At 40.0% G+C, this 14,410-nt stretch overlaps 1 protein-coding gene across 4 annotated transcripts in view; it reads left to right on the forward strand.

Moving 5' to 3' along the window:
* Window positions 1-14,410, forward strand: part of TSHR (thyroid stimulating hormone receptor) — a 177,574-nt gene that overhangs the window by 36,750 nt on the left and 126,414 nt on the right. Inside the window, exon 2 of one of the 4 annotated variants that reach the window (XM_049899780.1) lies at window positions 3,253-3,311. The exons of the other annotated variants lie outside the window; for them this stretch is intronic. The gene's annotated coding sequence lies outside the window, so the exon portion shown is untranslated. The remainder of the gene's footprint in view (window positions 1-3,252; window positions 3,312-14,410) is intronic. 4 annotated transcript variants of the gene reach the window in all.

Consider the following 14,410-nt stretch of genomic DNA (forward strand, 5'->3'; position numbering starts at 1 on the left):
TCTTTTCCCTATTTAACTGTTTTGGGGCCTTTGTCAAATATCAACTGCTCATACATGCATGGATTTATGTCTGGATTCTCAATTCTGTTCCATTGGTCTATGTATCTGTTGTTGTACCAGTACCAGGCTGTTTTGACTACTGTGGTGGTATAATAAAAACCAAAACCAAACCCAGTGCCGTCAAGTCGATGCCCACTCATAGCGACCCTATAGGACAGAGTAGGACTGCCCCATAGAGTTTCCAAGGAGCACCTGGCAGATTCGAACTGCCGACCCTTTGGTTAGCAGCTGTAGCACTTAACCACTATACCACCAGGGATTCCTGGTTGTATAAAAAAAAAAAAACCCACTGCCGTCGAGTCGATTCCGACTCGTAGCGACCCCATAGGACAGACGAGAACTGCCCTATAGAGTTCCTGGCGGTACAATAGGTTCTAAAATCAGGTAGAGTGAGGCCTCCCACTTTGTTCTTCTTTTTCAGTAATGCTTTACTTATCCGGGGCTCTTTCCCTTGCATATGAAGTTGGTGATTTGTTTCTCCATCTCATTGGAATTTGGATCGGAATTGCATTAAATGTATAGATCGCTTTTGGTAGAATAGACATTTTTATAATGTTAAGTCTTCCTATCCATGAGCAAAGTATATTTTTCCACTTATGTAGGTCTTTTTTGGTTTCTTGCAGAAGTGTACTGTAGTTTTCTTTGTATAAGTCTTTTATATCTCTGGTAAGATTTATTCCTAAGTATTTTATCTTCTTGGTGGCCACTTTAAATGTTGTTGATTTGGTGATTTCCTCTTCGATGTTCTTTTTGTTGGTGTAGAGGAATCCAACTGATTTTTGTATATTTATCTTGTATCCCGATACTCTGCTGAACTCTTCTATTAGTTTCAGTAGTTTTCTGGAGGATTCCATAGGGTTTTCTATGTATAAGATCATGTCATCTGCAAATAGATACTTTTACTTCTTCCTTGTCAATCTGGATGCCTTTATTTCTTTACCTAGCTTAATGGCTCTGGCGAGGACCTCTAGCACAATGTTGAATAAGAGCGGTGATAAAGGGCATCCTTATCTGGTTCCCGATCTCAAGAGGAAAGCTTTCAAGCTCTCTCCATTTAGGATGATGTTGGCTATTGGCTTTGTATAAATGCCCTTTATTATGTTGAGGAATTTTCCTTCTATTTCTATTTTGCTGAGAGTTTTTATCATGAATTGGTGTTGAACTTTGTTGAATGCCTTTTCTGTATCAATTGATAAAATCATGTGATTCTTGTCTTTTGTTTTATTTATATGATGGGTTACATTAATTGTTTTTCTAATGTTGAACCATCCCTGCATACTGAGATGAACTTTTAATGTGCTGGTTAACATAAATTTCCAATCAACAGCTGTTTCAGCCTGGGTTCCCTGAAAATATAGCCTGAAGCAGGGGTTACTTGCTGATGTGAGAGTGAGGAGAAAGAGAAGTAAAGCAGGGATGGCTGGGAAGCAAGGCACTGGCTGCTGTTTCCCAATGAGCTAGGAGAGACTCACCAGGTCACGTGACAAGCGCACCTGCACAGCTGGTCATGGTATCTGTGAACCCACACTAGGGAAAAACCATACCTTAAAGCAGTTCATAAGGAGGAGCTTGCCTTCCCTGCTCCCTCCCACCTCCTATTTCCCACTGATAAAAGTTAATTCTCTTGTCCTTCCAGCTGTGTCATCTGGCCCCCTCCATCTCTACCTGGGAAACCAGATCCCATCCCCTGTTGGGAGGCTTCTCACTGGAGTCAAGAGTGGAAGAGGAATGTGTCCAATAAAATATCCCTAAAACTAGGCCTGTAACAGTTGTTAGTGCATGAGTTTTTGAAATATACTGATGTTGGAAACACAAAATTGATGACAGCTTTTTTCAGGAGAGAGGCTTAAATCAGGGATAATTTAAAAATATTTTATACAAGTGAAGAGTGATGTTCATGAATAGGAAGATTAAAATACAGATAGAAAAAGTACCAATTTTTCTTTCCCTTAACTGAGAATAATTTGCAAATTCAGGAATTTAAAAATCAGTATTTTCCCATATGATGTTATAATTCTAAATTCAAAGACTTATAAACTTCTCTTCCCATTAGAGGACTCAATGTAGTGCAGAACAGTCCAGCCTCTTAACCTGTCACTCTCTGTCCTTATATGCAACTCATAATCTTAACGAAAGTTGCTCACCAGTGCACATGACAAGAAACACTTAAGTGTGGGGAAGAATTTTTTTTTTTTTCAAACAAGTGGTTTTACCTACTTACAAAAAGGCTTGAGAACTTGGACACAATTCAAGGACCTCTGAATATTTTTCTTCAGCAGAAATTCCAGCCCAGACGTTCAATAACCCCAGTTTGTTTTCAAAGAGGAAATAAAGAAACAAATTTTGTAAAGAAAATCCAAACTTTGAAAGCAATTAATGCTGACAGGTCCAAGGATTTGGCTTCATTTTATTATTAACACTACCACTGTTTCCAGATTTTATTGAATCTTTTTCAGATATTGGTGAGAGGGGGGAGGAAAGTCTGGGAACTGAAAATACAACACAAAGGGGACTTTTAAAGCCATGTTCAAAGTTGAGAACGAGTAATTAAAGGATAAGCTGACTATTGCAGACCAGGATCAGATGACCTAGTGGTGGAAGAGTTGCCTGAAGTGAATTCACACCAACAAGCCTGCAGGGATTATATCCCTGGTGCTAATGTGGCTCAATCGTAACTCTGGGGATACCATATGCGATTTCTGGCAGGTCTTGGAAAATAAGAGTTGAACCAGAAAAATAGGATTATTTTGTCCCAATTTTCCAAAAGGGGGAAAAGGTGGATGCCAGAAATGAAAACAGATAATCTTCATCTTGTCCATTAGAAAATTCTTGTAAAAAATTAAGTAGATGCTTTGGAAACCTTTAGCAAAGGTAGGCGCATACACCAGTTTATTCATACGTCTTGTCAACCAAGTGAACTTCATGCCCTGTTTAATGAATCACTAGTTTGGAAGATAAGGAGAATGAATAGCCAAAAAAAAAAAAAAACCCCAAACTAGCTGTCATCCAGTCGATTCCGACTCATAGTGACTCTACAGGACAGAGTAGAACTGCCCCATAGGATTTCCAAGGAGGGGCTGGTGGATTCAAACTGCTGACCTTTTGGTTAGCAGCCAAGTTCTTAACCACTGCGCCACTAGGGCTCCAAAGGAAATGAATAGTATATTTTAATTGCAATAAATTTTTTGACAGAACCTCCCGTTATACCCCCTGTGGACTGAGTGAAAAGGGACTTGGGAAAATTTTCAAAGGTAATGGAAATATTCTCTATGTTGGTAGGGGTATGGGTTACATGGGTGTGTGCATTTGTTAATATTTATAGAATTATGCATTTCGGATTTATGCATTTTACTCTGTAAATTTTTTCTCAAAGATGAGACATGCTGCAAACAAAAAATATATAAAATTAAAAATCTGTCCAAAATATTAGGTCTAACTTAAATTTGAGAATCAGCTCACTACTGTCTTCCTAGAATCATCCACACTCTACGAATTAATTTCACTACTAAAACATAATACTAAAAAACATGAAGCAAGTCACATATTGGATTTCTAATGAGAATTAAGCCAAATATAATTGAATAGACACTAAAAACTTTCTTTATGGAAAAAAGGTTTTGAATGTTTTTTGTTTGATCCATATTTTTCAGCATTCAGTGTAGGAAAAAAAATCTTTCACCACAATTAGCAATTATGTAAGTGAAAGCTGATGATATAGTATTTGTTTTCCTTTTTAGGCTGTGTAGAAGCCTCCTCATTTGCTGCTCTTAAAATGGTTAGATAGGAGAACAAGAGAAAATGGGATACTTTAACCTCTACTTAGAATGTGAAAGAGTAACAGCATGGCAGAAGGAAGCAGGCTGGATCTGAACTTGGAACATGTAGGTTTAATGCCTTCCAGGGTTCTTATTTGTTGGGTCACTTAAATGCTCTGAGCCTCAAGTCCTTCTTCTATACATAGGGGACTCCTTGTTGTTGTTGTTAGTTGCCATCGAGTCAGCATCAACTTGTGCCAACCCCACGTACAACAGAACAAAATGTTGCCTGGTCCTGTACCATCTTCACAATTATTGGTATGCTCAAGTCCTTTATGGTGGCCATTGTGTATTTTGAGTGCCTTCCAACCTAGGGAACTCATCTTTTAGCACTATATCGGGCAATATTCTGTTGTGATCCATAGGGTTGTCATTGCCTAATTTTTGGAAGTAGATCACCAGCCTTTCTTTCTAGTCTTTCTTAGCCTGGAAGGTGAAACCAAACCCGTTGCTGTCCAGTGGATCCCGACTCATAGCAACCCTATAGGACAGAGTAGAACTGTCCCATAATGTTTCCAAGGAGTGGGTGGTGGATTCAAACTACCAACCTTTTGGTTAGCAGTCAAGCTCTTAACCACAGTGCCACCAGGACTCCACCACAGGGACAGAGCCTAGGATTTATAACACATCACAAAATGAAGAGTAATCAGATCACAAAATGGAAGACAGCCACACAATATTGAAAATCATGGCCTAGCCAATTTGACACATATTTTTGGGAGACATAGTTCAATCCATGACACCATTCAAAAGAGTAGACAGTACTCCATGCTACATTAGAAACAGTTAAAGATCCTAAGGAGGGCCCTGGGGAATAGAAGAATAAAAGATAGATTTGAGCTGCCTTCAGTTATTTAAAGCTATCTGTTGTTGCTCCTATAGGCGAAACTTAGACCAATAAAATTTGTATTTCCAAAGTGGACTATCACATGTCACGTGTAGATTCAATATAAGAAGGGATGTTCCAAAGGTAACAGCTGTTCAACAATGGTAGAGAGATTATGTCACAAAAGGCTTTCAAACTCAGCCTAGCATAGCACTGGCACACAATCCATATTCACTAAATATTTTTCACATGTTGATGCCAGGGCAAATAATCATATTCAACTATGAATGTATGTCTACTCTGGAGTCCCTGGTGGTGTAAATGGTTAATGCGCTTGGCTGCTAACTGAAAGGTTGGAGGTTAGAGTCCACCCAGAGTTTCCTCAGAAGAAAGGCTTGGCAATCTACTTCCAAAAACTTAGCCACCGAAAACCCTATGGAGCACGGTTCTACTCGCTAACACAAATGAGGTCACCATGAGTTGAAGCCAACTCAATGGCAACTGGATTTTGGTTTTTTTAAACCTACTCTGCCCTGTTAAGTGTAGCATTGAGCCAATCTCTAGATCAGTGATCTCCAAATTTCGTTGTGCACTCCCGATAGTAAAGTTTTTGACCATGCAGTCCAAATATATGTTTGTTTATAAATGTCATACTATACTACTGTACTAATCAGCACATTTTATAGAAAACACTAAATCTGAAAGGCAAAAGGTGTGAGGTAAAAAAAAAAAAGTTAATGTATTTTTATTCCACACTCTAATGGATCATCACGACCACCCCACCTTGGAGAGCACTGGTTGGCAATTCAAGAGCTTCTGTCTCAAATACTGGAGTGGCTGGGTGGTGCAAATGGGTTAACATACTCGGCTGCTAATCAAAAAGTTGAAGGTTCAAGTCCACCCAAAGGTACCACACAGAAGCACCTTGGAAGAAAGGCCTGGAGATCTACTTCCAAAAAAAAATCGGCTATTGAAAACCCTATGGTGCACAATTCTACTGTGACACACAGGGAGCCGCCACGAGTTGGAATGGACTGCACAGCAACTTGTGGTTGGTCTGAAATATCTGAATATTTCAGACCCTCTTTCGTCTGAAGTATCTACATATCTGTCTCGATTTTTCCATTTCCCTTTCCCCATGCAGACAAAACCAGTCAGGATTTTTTTTTTTAAAGAAGTTTAAGTGATTACCTGAAGTTTCCATATATGTGTTTTCTAAGCCTAAAAAAATTTAAAAAAAACTTTAAAAAGTAAGTTTCCTATTGACCTGCATGATTTTGATCCAGTTTTTCCTACCTCTGTCTCAAAAATAGATGGTGTATCCTTATAAAGATAATAAATTTCACAAAATTGCAATTTTACAAAATTGTAACAGGTATTCATTCAAATGAGAAACTCAAAGAAATGCATTAGCATAATCCAGATTGATAATTCTTACTCCTTTCTGTCAAACTTTAATTAAATCCCAACGTCCCAGCATAAACCCAGCAACCTGGTTTGGAAGTGTAGATGCTCTTTGCTTTACCAGTATTTTCTCTCTCTCCTCCCAAACACCCTGTTTCAGATTCGTCTACCTTTAAGTGAATTATTACATGATACTATGCCACATGTTCCCATAACCTTCATTATTCTTGAGAACTTTTCCTCTGTGACCTAGTAAGGTAACAATGGCTCGTTTATTATAAAATTTTCTGAGTCACTTTGCTCTGTTGCATTAAGCTGTCAGCCAACCAGCAGAGGGAGCACCAAGAGACAAACTAGTTTCACCTCAGAAGCTTGCTTCCTTTGTCCTGGGTTGGCCAGAAAAAAAAAAACTGGCACAAATTCAGATCTTGTCCTCAACAGGAAGAAGCTTTGTTCTAGTAATATGGAAACCTGGGCTGTTAGTAATGTTCCCACTAGTAATCCAACTTTTTGCTTAGGATTTCTTGGCACTCCTGTAGTTAGATAGAAGTTTCTTTATGTACTAGTTCCTCTCTGGGCATCTGCTGGCTCCTGTTTTCCCAAATCCTACAGGAACAGAGCCTGTGGACTAGGCTGGGTAGGAGTGGTAGGATGGTGAGAAAAAGAAAAGTTTCTTCTCATTCCCAGTTTCTACCACCAAATCTGCTTCCCCCCAGAGTAAACACCAGACAAACTTGTATATGAAGTCTTTTGCTGCTCTGCTGTCTGAGTACCCTGAGACCAAATCAATAAGCTACTGAATCTCAGTTTCTTTAACTGTAAAAAAAAAAAGACGTAACTACTGTCATCATCATTATTATTACTAAAAAAAACAAAACCAATTGCCACCTAGTCAGTTCCAACTCACGGCAACCCCATCCATGCAGAGTAGAACTGAGCTCCATGGCGTGTTCATGGCTTTGACCTTACCCGTTTGGTTCAAATCACCAATCTTTTGGTTATTAGCCCAGCACTTAACCATTTGTCCTTACTACTACCATCCGTTTTTTACTACCATCCGTTTAGTGCCTTTGGTTTTATACACTTAGTCCCACTTAATCTTCACATCAGCCATATAAGGCAGGTTTTGTTAGTCCCATTTAACAGCTGAGGAAAATGAAGCTTAGAGAGGTTAAGGAATTGACCAAGGTCGCACAACTAGAAAGAGTGGCACTGAGACTTGAACGAAGCCTCTCTGATTCCAAAGCCCCATGGTTGCACCTGTGCTGGAAATAAGAAGGGTAATTCCATCTCACGGTTACACCTTACAAAGCATTTTAACCTACAAACAGGCCAATTATCAACAGCCATCCCTCCTTATCCTTCCTTATCTCCTTAGTCCCCATTTTTTAAATTGTTAAGGAAACTAAAGCTCAGAAAATGCAAAGTATTTGTTCAAATGTCACATAGATAATAAATAAAAGAGTTGGAATTAAAGGGCTTTAGTTTTTTTTAGTCCTATGCAAAAAAATGGCACTGGGTTTTTTTTTGAGGTGGGGTAGTCCTATGCTTCCTGAACCACATTGCATTGTCACTTAGAGGTTAAGAGACCCAGCTTTGCCTCTAACTAGCACTTTGACCCAAAAAGGGTCATGTAAACCCTGGTGTTTTTGCATATGCAAAATGGATGAAAATAACAACAGCAATAATCCTCACAGTGTTATTACAGAGATTAAATGAAATAATACACATGAGTGTTTATGGAACAAGTAAACGATATAGATAGCTGCCTTCACATTAACTCAGATTCCTGGTAGCCTAATGTACAACAGAATGAAATGTTGCCTTGTCCTGTGGCATCCTTAAACTTGCCGCCATACTCGAGGCCACCATTGTGGCTATTGTGCCAGTCCCTCTCACCGAGGGTCTCCCTCACCGTTGCTGACCCCCTGCTTCAGTGAACATGATGTCCTCCTCCAGCAGTTGCTCCCTCCGGATGATGTGTCCGAAGCCAGTGACGCAGACAGTGTTCTGTGGTGATTAGTAGGGTTGTTATTAGCTGATTTTTGGAAGTAGATCACCAGGCCTTTCTTCCTAAGTCTTAGTTTAGAAGTTCCACTGAAACCTTTCCACCATGGGTGACCCTGCCGATATTTGAAATATCAGCGGCAGAACTTCCAGCCTCACAGTAACAAGCAAGCCACCATAGTAGACAAACTGACAGGTGGTGGAGTAAACAATGTACAAACCAAGATACTTCTATTATTAGGATTTTCATGGGTTTAAAACTAGATTACAACCTGCTTCTGGCAAAATTTCAGAAAAGGGCAAGTTAGTGTTTTAATACTACTTATCTCTCCACTTCCCAATACCCAGGGAGCAAGTGCTGCCTTTGTCCCACTTGCCAGGGAGGAATGTTGCCTGGAAGGGCATTAGAAGGTATTTAAGGGGCTGGTAGTCTTTCCGTATTTACTTAAACTTTATGGTGGGACTGCTTGTCCCATGAGGTGATATTTACTTAGGTAAGGAAGCTCTCCTGGTGGGGATTTGCAAGCTAGAGCTTGAAAGCCAGATGTACTGTCATTACGCCACTATGAACTGTCCATTTGATATGGTTAAAACCAGGATTAATGAAGTAGGTTAAAAGAAATAGGGTCTTTGCACTGATCCAAGACAAGGGGGCACGAAAGTAAAGTAGGGTCTCAGAATTGATTGCAGCTCTCATGTGGCTGTGATCTCTGCCTGCATCAAGAACCGAAAACTCCTGAACCTCTAGGCTCTGAGGATGTAACCAAAAGTGCTTTTTGTTTTGGTTTATACTCACTACTTCCTGGGTAATGGCTTAAGGCACGACTCCTTTCTTTATGCAATTGCTAAACAAAAAAGAAGGCTGCTTCTGTTCTTTCAAGACACTGTCCTGCATAAGTAAGTGTGGGAGGTGAGGGGGTGGTGTGGGATAGATGAGAAGCATTGGAGGGGGTAGGCAGTCATTCCCTTGCTAGATTTATTCATTCAATTCAGTATTTATTGAGTGCTAACACTGTGCTAGGTGACACAGTTTGCTCTGGACTACAAACCTAAAGGTTGGTGGTTTGAACCTACCCAGCAGTACCACAAAAGATAGGCCTGCCAATCTACTTTCATTAAGATTGCTGTTTGTCATCAAGTCTATTTTGACTCATAGTGACAGTATCAGACAGAGTAAAACCCCTCTATAGGTTTTCCTACGCTGTAATCTTTATGGGAGCAGGTTGCCAAGTCTTTTCTCCTACAGAGCAGCTGGTGGGTTCAAACCACTGGCTTTTGGTTAGCAAACAAGTACTTAACCATTGTACCACTAAGGCTCCTTCAAAATTGTTTCCAAGAAAACACTATGCAGCAGTTCCACTCTGTAACACATGTAGTCCCCATGAGTGGAATTGACTGGCAACTATTAATAACAGCAACAATACTCTGCTAGGTGCTGGAAATAGAATGCTAAATAAACCAGATAAGTTATCTATACTCACGAAATTTGCATTCAAGATGGAAAACCAACATCAACCAAATAATCCCAAATTTGGTGGATGTTAGAGAAAAACGGACTTCTATATGAGCACGCTGTAATGCCATGATGTTACACGCATAAAGATCAGGCAGAATCTGCTACTGCAGACTGGAGAACTCCAAAAGATTACCAACAATGAAAACCTGGAACTCCGTAAATAGTAACTATTCTAAAAAGTAACGAGAATTGCTAATCTTGGCTCAGTCTCTCTAAAGCCAATATAAAGGAAACCAGAGATAAACAACATTATCTTGACCTCACCGACCACTAGATAGGCCAAGAAACAGTGCATGCAATAGAGTAGAAGGCAGGATCAAAGGATGTGTTTTAAAAGGATAATGAATTCTGCTGACTTTTCCCCTTCTGAGCTATCATAATTTCTGCCTCTTTTGTAATCATACACTGATGGAAAGCCACATGGCTTGGACTGAGTTTTGCCTACTACAGATTTTGGTTCCCAAAAGTGTATCTCCATGACTAATGAAATGGGCAGTCTCAGGTTGTTTGGCTCCATCAGAACACTTAAAACTTAATTACACAATTCTATGACCAACTGGGGTCTTAGAATCAACTTGAATTTTCTCCTTGGCATCTAATTTTGAGGCTATCATATTGCTGGGGGAGGAAAGAGGAAGTAGTTATTATGATTTTCATGGATTATAGAGTTTTAGAATTGGAAGAGGGACTTGGAGATCGTCTACTTTATCCTTCTGCCCAATGTAAGAATCTCCTATGCCCAATTCATAATGTTTATCCTTTGAATGCATATGGGAAGAGGAAGCTTGCTATCTCTTTTTGAAGAATTTTGTTATCTTTTCCTAGAGTCAGTTCTGACTCATAGAGATCCTAGGTACAATGGAACGAAACCCTGCCCAGTCCTATGTCAGCCTCACAATTGTTATGCTTGAGCCCATTGTTGCAGCCACTGTGTCAATCCATCTCGTTGAGGGTCTTCCTCTTTTTCACTGACCATCTACTTTACCAAACTTAATGTCCTTCTCCAGGGACTAGTCCCTCCTGCTAACATGTACAAAATATGTAAGACAAAGTCTTGCCATCCTTGCTTCTAAGGAACATCCTGGCTGTACTTCTCCCAAGAGAGATTTGGTCGTTCTTCTGGCCCCAAAAAACCAAACCCACCACCGTCGAGTCGATTCCGACTCATAGCAACCCTATAGGACAGAGTAGAACTGCCACATAGAATTTCCAAGGAGCGCCTGGCAGATTCGAACTGCTGACCTCTTGGTTAGCAGCCATAGCACTTAACCACTACGCCACCAGAGTTTCTGTTCTTCTGGAAGCCCATGGTATAGTCAATATTTTTTGCCAACACCATAATTCGAAGGCATCAGTTCTTCAGTCTTCGTTATTCATTGTCCAGCTTTCCCATGCATATAAAGCAACTGAAAACACCATGGCTTGAGTCAGGCGCACCTTAGTCTTCAAGGTGACATCTTTGCTTTTCAACACTTTAAAGAGGTCTTTTGCAGCAGATTTGTCCAGTGCAATGCGACTTTTGATTTCTTGACTGCTGCTTCCATGGCTGTTGATGGTGGATCCAAGTAAAATGAAATCCTTGACAATCTTAATCTTTTTTCCATTTATCATGATGTTGCTTATTGGTGCAGTTGTGAGGATTTTTATTCTCTTTATGTTGAGGTGTAATCCATAATGAAGGCTGTAGTCTTTGATCTTTATCAGTAAGTACTCCAAGTCCTCTTCGCTTTCAGCAAGCAAGGTCGTGTCATCTGCATAACACAGGTTGTTAATGAGTCTTCCTCCAATCCTGATGCCCGTTCTTCTTTACATAGTCCAGCTCCTCGGATTATTTGCTCAGCATACAGATTGAATCAGTATAGTGAAAGGATACAATTCTGACGCACACCTTTCTTGACTTTAAGCCACGCAGTATCCCCTTGTTCTGTTGGTCTAAATACAGGTTCTTCATGAGCACAATTAAGTGTTCTAGAATTCTCATTCTTCTCAGTGTTATCCACAATTTGTTATGATCCACACAGTCGAATGCCTTTGCATAATCAAAAAAACACAGATAGACATCTTTCTGTATTCTCTGCTTTCAGCCAAGACCCATCTGATATCAGCAATGATATCCTTTTTTCCACATCATCTTCTGAATCTGGCTTGAATTTCTGGCAGTTCCCTGTCAATGTATTGCTGCAACTGCTTTTGAATGATCTTCAGCAAAATTATACTTGTATGAGATGTTTATCTTTTCCTGTACTGAAGAAAATCTATCTTCCATTGTTCTTAGATGTGTCCATTAGAGCCTCATGGATCAAATCGGATGAAATCTCACTTCTATGTAACTCCTCTCCAACTCCCTGCCACTGACAAGTCTTTTCTCTCTTAGGCTAAACATCCCAGTTCCTTTCTCCATTCTATACACAACATGATCCTCCAAATGGCTGCCATTTTGGATGATGGAAACTGAGATGGGAGAGGATAATGTTTGTGTCTGTTACCTATCCTATTTGCTATTCCTTTAAGTTTTGTAACATCAATGGATTTGATCAGTGTACTACTTACACCCCATTCACACTGATAATTAAACCGCATGGAGATACTTTAATTGTTAAGACAAAAGGAGAATTTCTCCTTTAACCATGGCCATACAGAGTGGTTTGGCAGCTTATTCTTTTTGGGTCTACAAAATGCCCACTAAAATAATATTGACTCTAAGATTAAGCTTTGGTTTTGAAGATGGTGCCTTCCTGTTGAGTCACGGGAATATATTATGTTTTTATTTCTATTTTGCCACTAATTTTAGTAACTTCAGCAAAAGGAATATAAAAACAGGCAGTCCCCAACTTATGTGGTTGTATTCTAAAGTCGGTTCTTTGGAATATATTTTCCATAAATCTTAAATTTTCAGGCCAGCCTAATAAAGACTTTTTAACCCATAAGAAACCTGACATTTATAATACCATTTCAGAAATCAGCTGTGGATCAGAATGGAGCCTCTTAATTTTTTTGTTCAACATGTTCCTTAAGCATTGCAAGTGTTCTAGCACTCAACACTATGTTTAACAATGTTCGATTGGATTAATATAACCAGAGTCACTCCTGGGAACACCAGGAACACTCTTATATTTCCCCTCTATTATCTAATTTTTATTACCTAATTGCACTAAGAACCCCTTGCCCCAAGTCTCTTGAACAAAGATACCTGGAGTTCCTTGTAGCCTGAGCCTGGTTGTGGCTGGGAAGGCGAAGTACAGTGATAGATGCTACAGACCTAATGGAAAAAGGAAGCAGAGCCATCTCTGCTCACTGGCTTTACCATACCTTTCAGGGTATGTTTCTCAGTCTTCATTGGTTCTGCTGAGGCCCAATTTTTTTTTCTTCTCTCGCATGTTGGATTGATTAATAATCTCGTATATTCTTTCTGTCTCTGTCTCTTTTCCAGGGATCACAATGAACTCTCTCTTTTCCTGGTATCACAAAACTTTCAGTTTTGCTTCACTTATCCCTTAAGCACCACTCACAGTTTGAACAGATTTCTAAGGTATTCCCCCCTCCCCATTCCTGCTGGTAGCAAAAACGGGGCTGTTATTAGTTGTAAAAGGCAAATGGGAAACATCCATCCCCTCGATCTCTCTCCTCATTCTCTGTCTTACTTATATCTGTCAGGAAAAGGCAAAATCACCCTTGACTTTTCAGAGGAAAAGCAAAGACAGGGCATTCTAGACCCTTAGGAAAATGAGGTGAGGTAGGCCTGACATCTGACCTTTGGTAAGAGCAGAGTTAGGAATAAAGAGTTGGAGCCTAACTTTATTGATCTTCCTTTTGCCCCCCTTCTCTCTCCACAAAGGAGCAGGTTTTCCCAGCCTTTCTCCAGGTTAACCGCCCACCATCACCTGCTTCCCTTTCTACCCTCCTCAGACGCACTCCACCACTGCAGGGCCCTTATCCACAAATCCAAAATCCAAAAAGCTCCGAACATCGGCAGTTTTGTGGTAATACACACGGCGGCACAGTTTGGCTGGAACTGATGTGAAGTTACTTATAGTCTTTGCTCACACATTTACTACAAAAATATCAACCATCAGTGCGATTGTTTTTGAGGTTTAGCCCCAGGTCCTGCTTGAGTGTAATAAAACATATATATATATATATATTTTTTGTATTGCCTCTCTAAAATTTGAAAGTTTCTGAATCCTGAAATACATCTGACCTCAAAAATTTCTGGGTGAAAGATCATGGCACTTTATTCTCTATTTTCCTACATCTTCCTCTTCCGAACAAACTGTCAAGTTTAAGAGCGCGGACTCTGGTGCCCTGGCCTGGATTCAAATCCTGTCATGGACACAAGTTCTGTGACCTTGGTTAAGTTACTTAACCTCTCTCTGCCTCAGTTTCCTCATTTGTAAAATAAGAATAATAATAGCACATCAGGGTTGTTGTGAAGATTTAATTAAGTTAATGTGTATGAGGAGTCCTTGGGTGGTGCAAAGGGCTTATGTGCTCAACTGCTAACCAAAAGGTTGGAAGTTTAAGTCCACCCAGAGGTGTCTCAGAAGAAAGGTTTGACAACCTACTTCCAAAAAAATCAGCCATTGAAAACCCCAGGGAGCACATTTCTACTCCAACACACGTGGGGTCACCACGAACAGGAATTGATTCTATGGCAACTGGTATACATAAGGCATACATACGACGGTGGGCCAAATAAGCATGGTTCTTGCCATGACAGCATTTACCGTTGACAGAGTCCTCACACCTCCATGCATTTTCATACTTCCATGGGTTTGCACATAT

Source organism: Elephas maximus, chromosome 10 (assembly GCF_024166365.1).
Source record: "Elephas maximus indicus isolate mEleMax1 chromosome 10, mEleMax1 primary haplotype, whole genome shotgun sequence".
NCBI lineage: Eukaryota > Metazoa > Chordata > Mammalia > Proboscidea > Elephantidae > Elephas > Elephas maximus.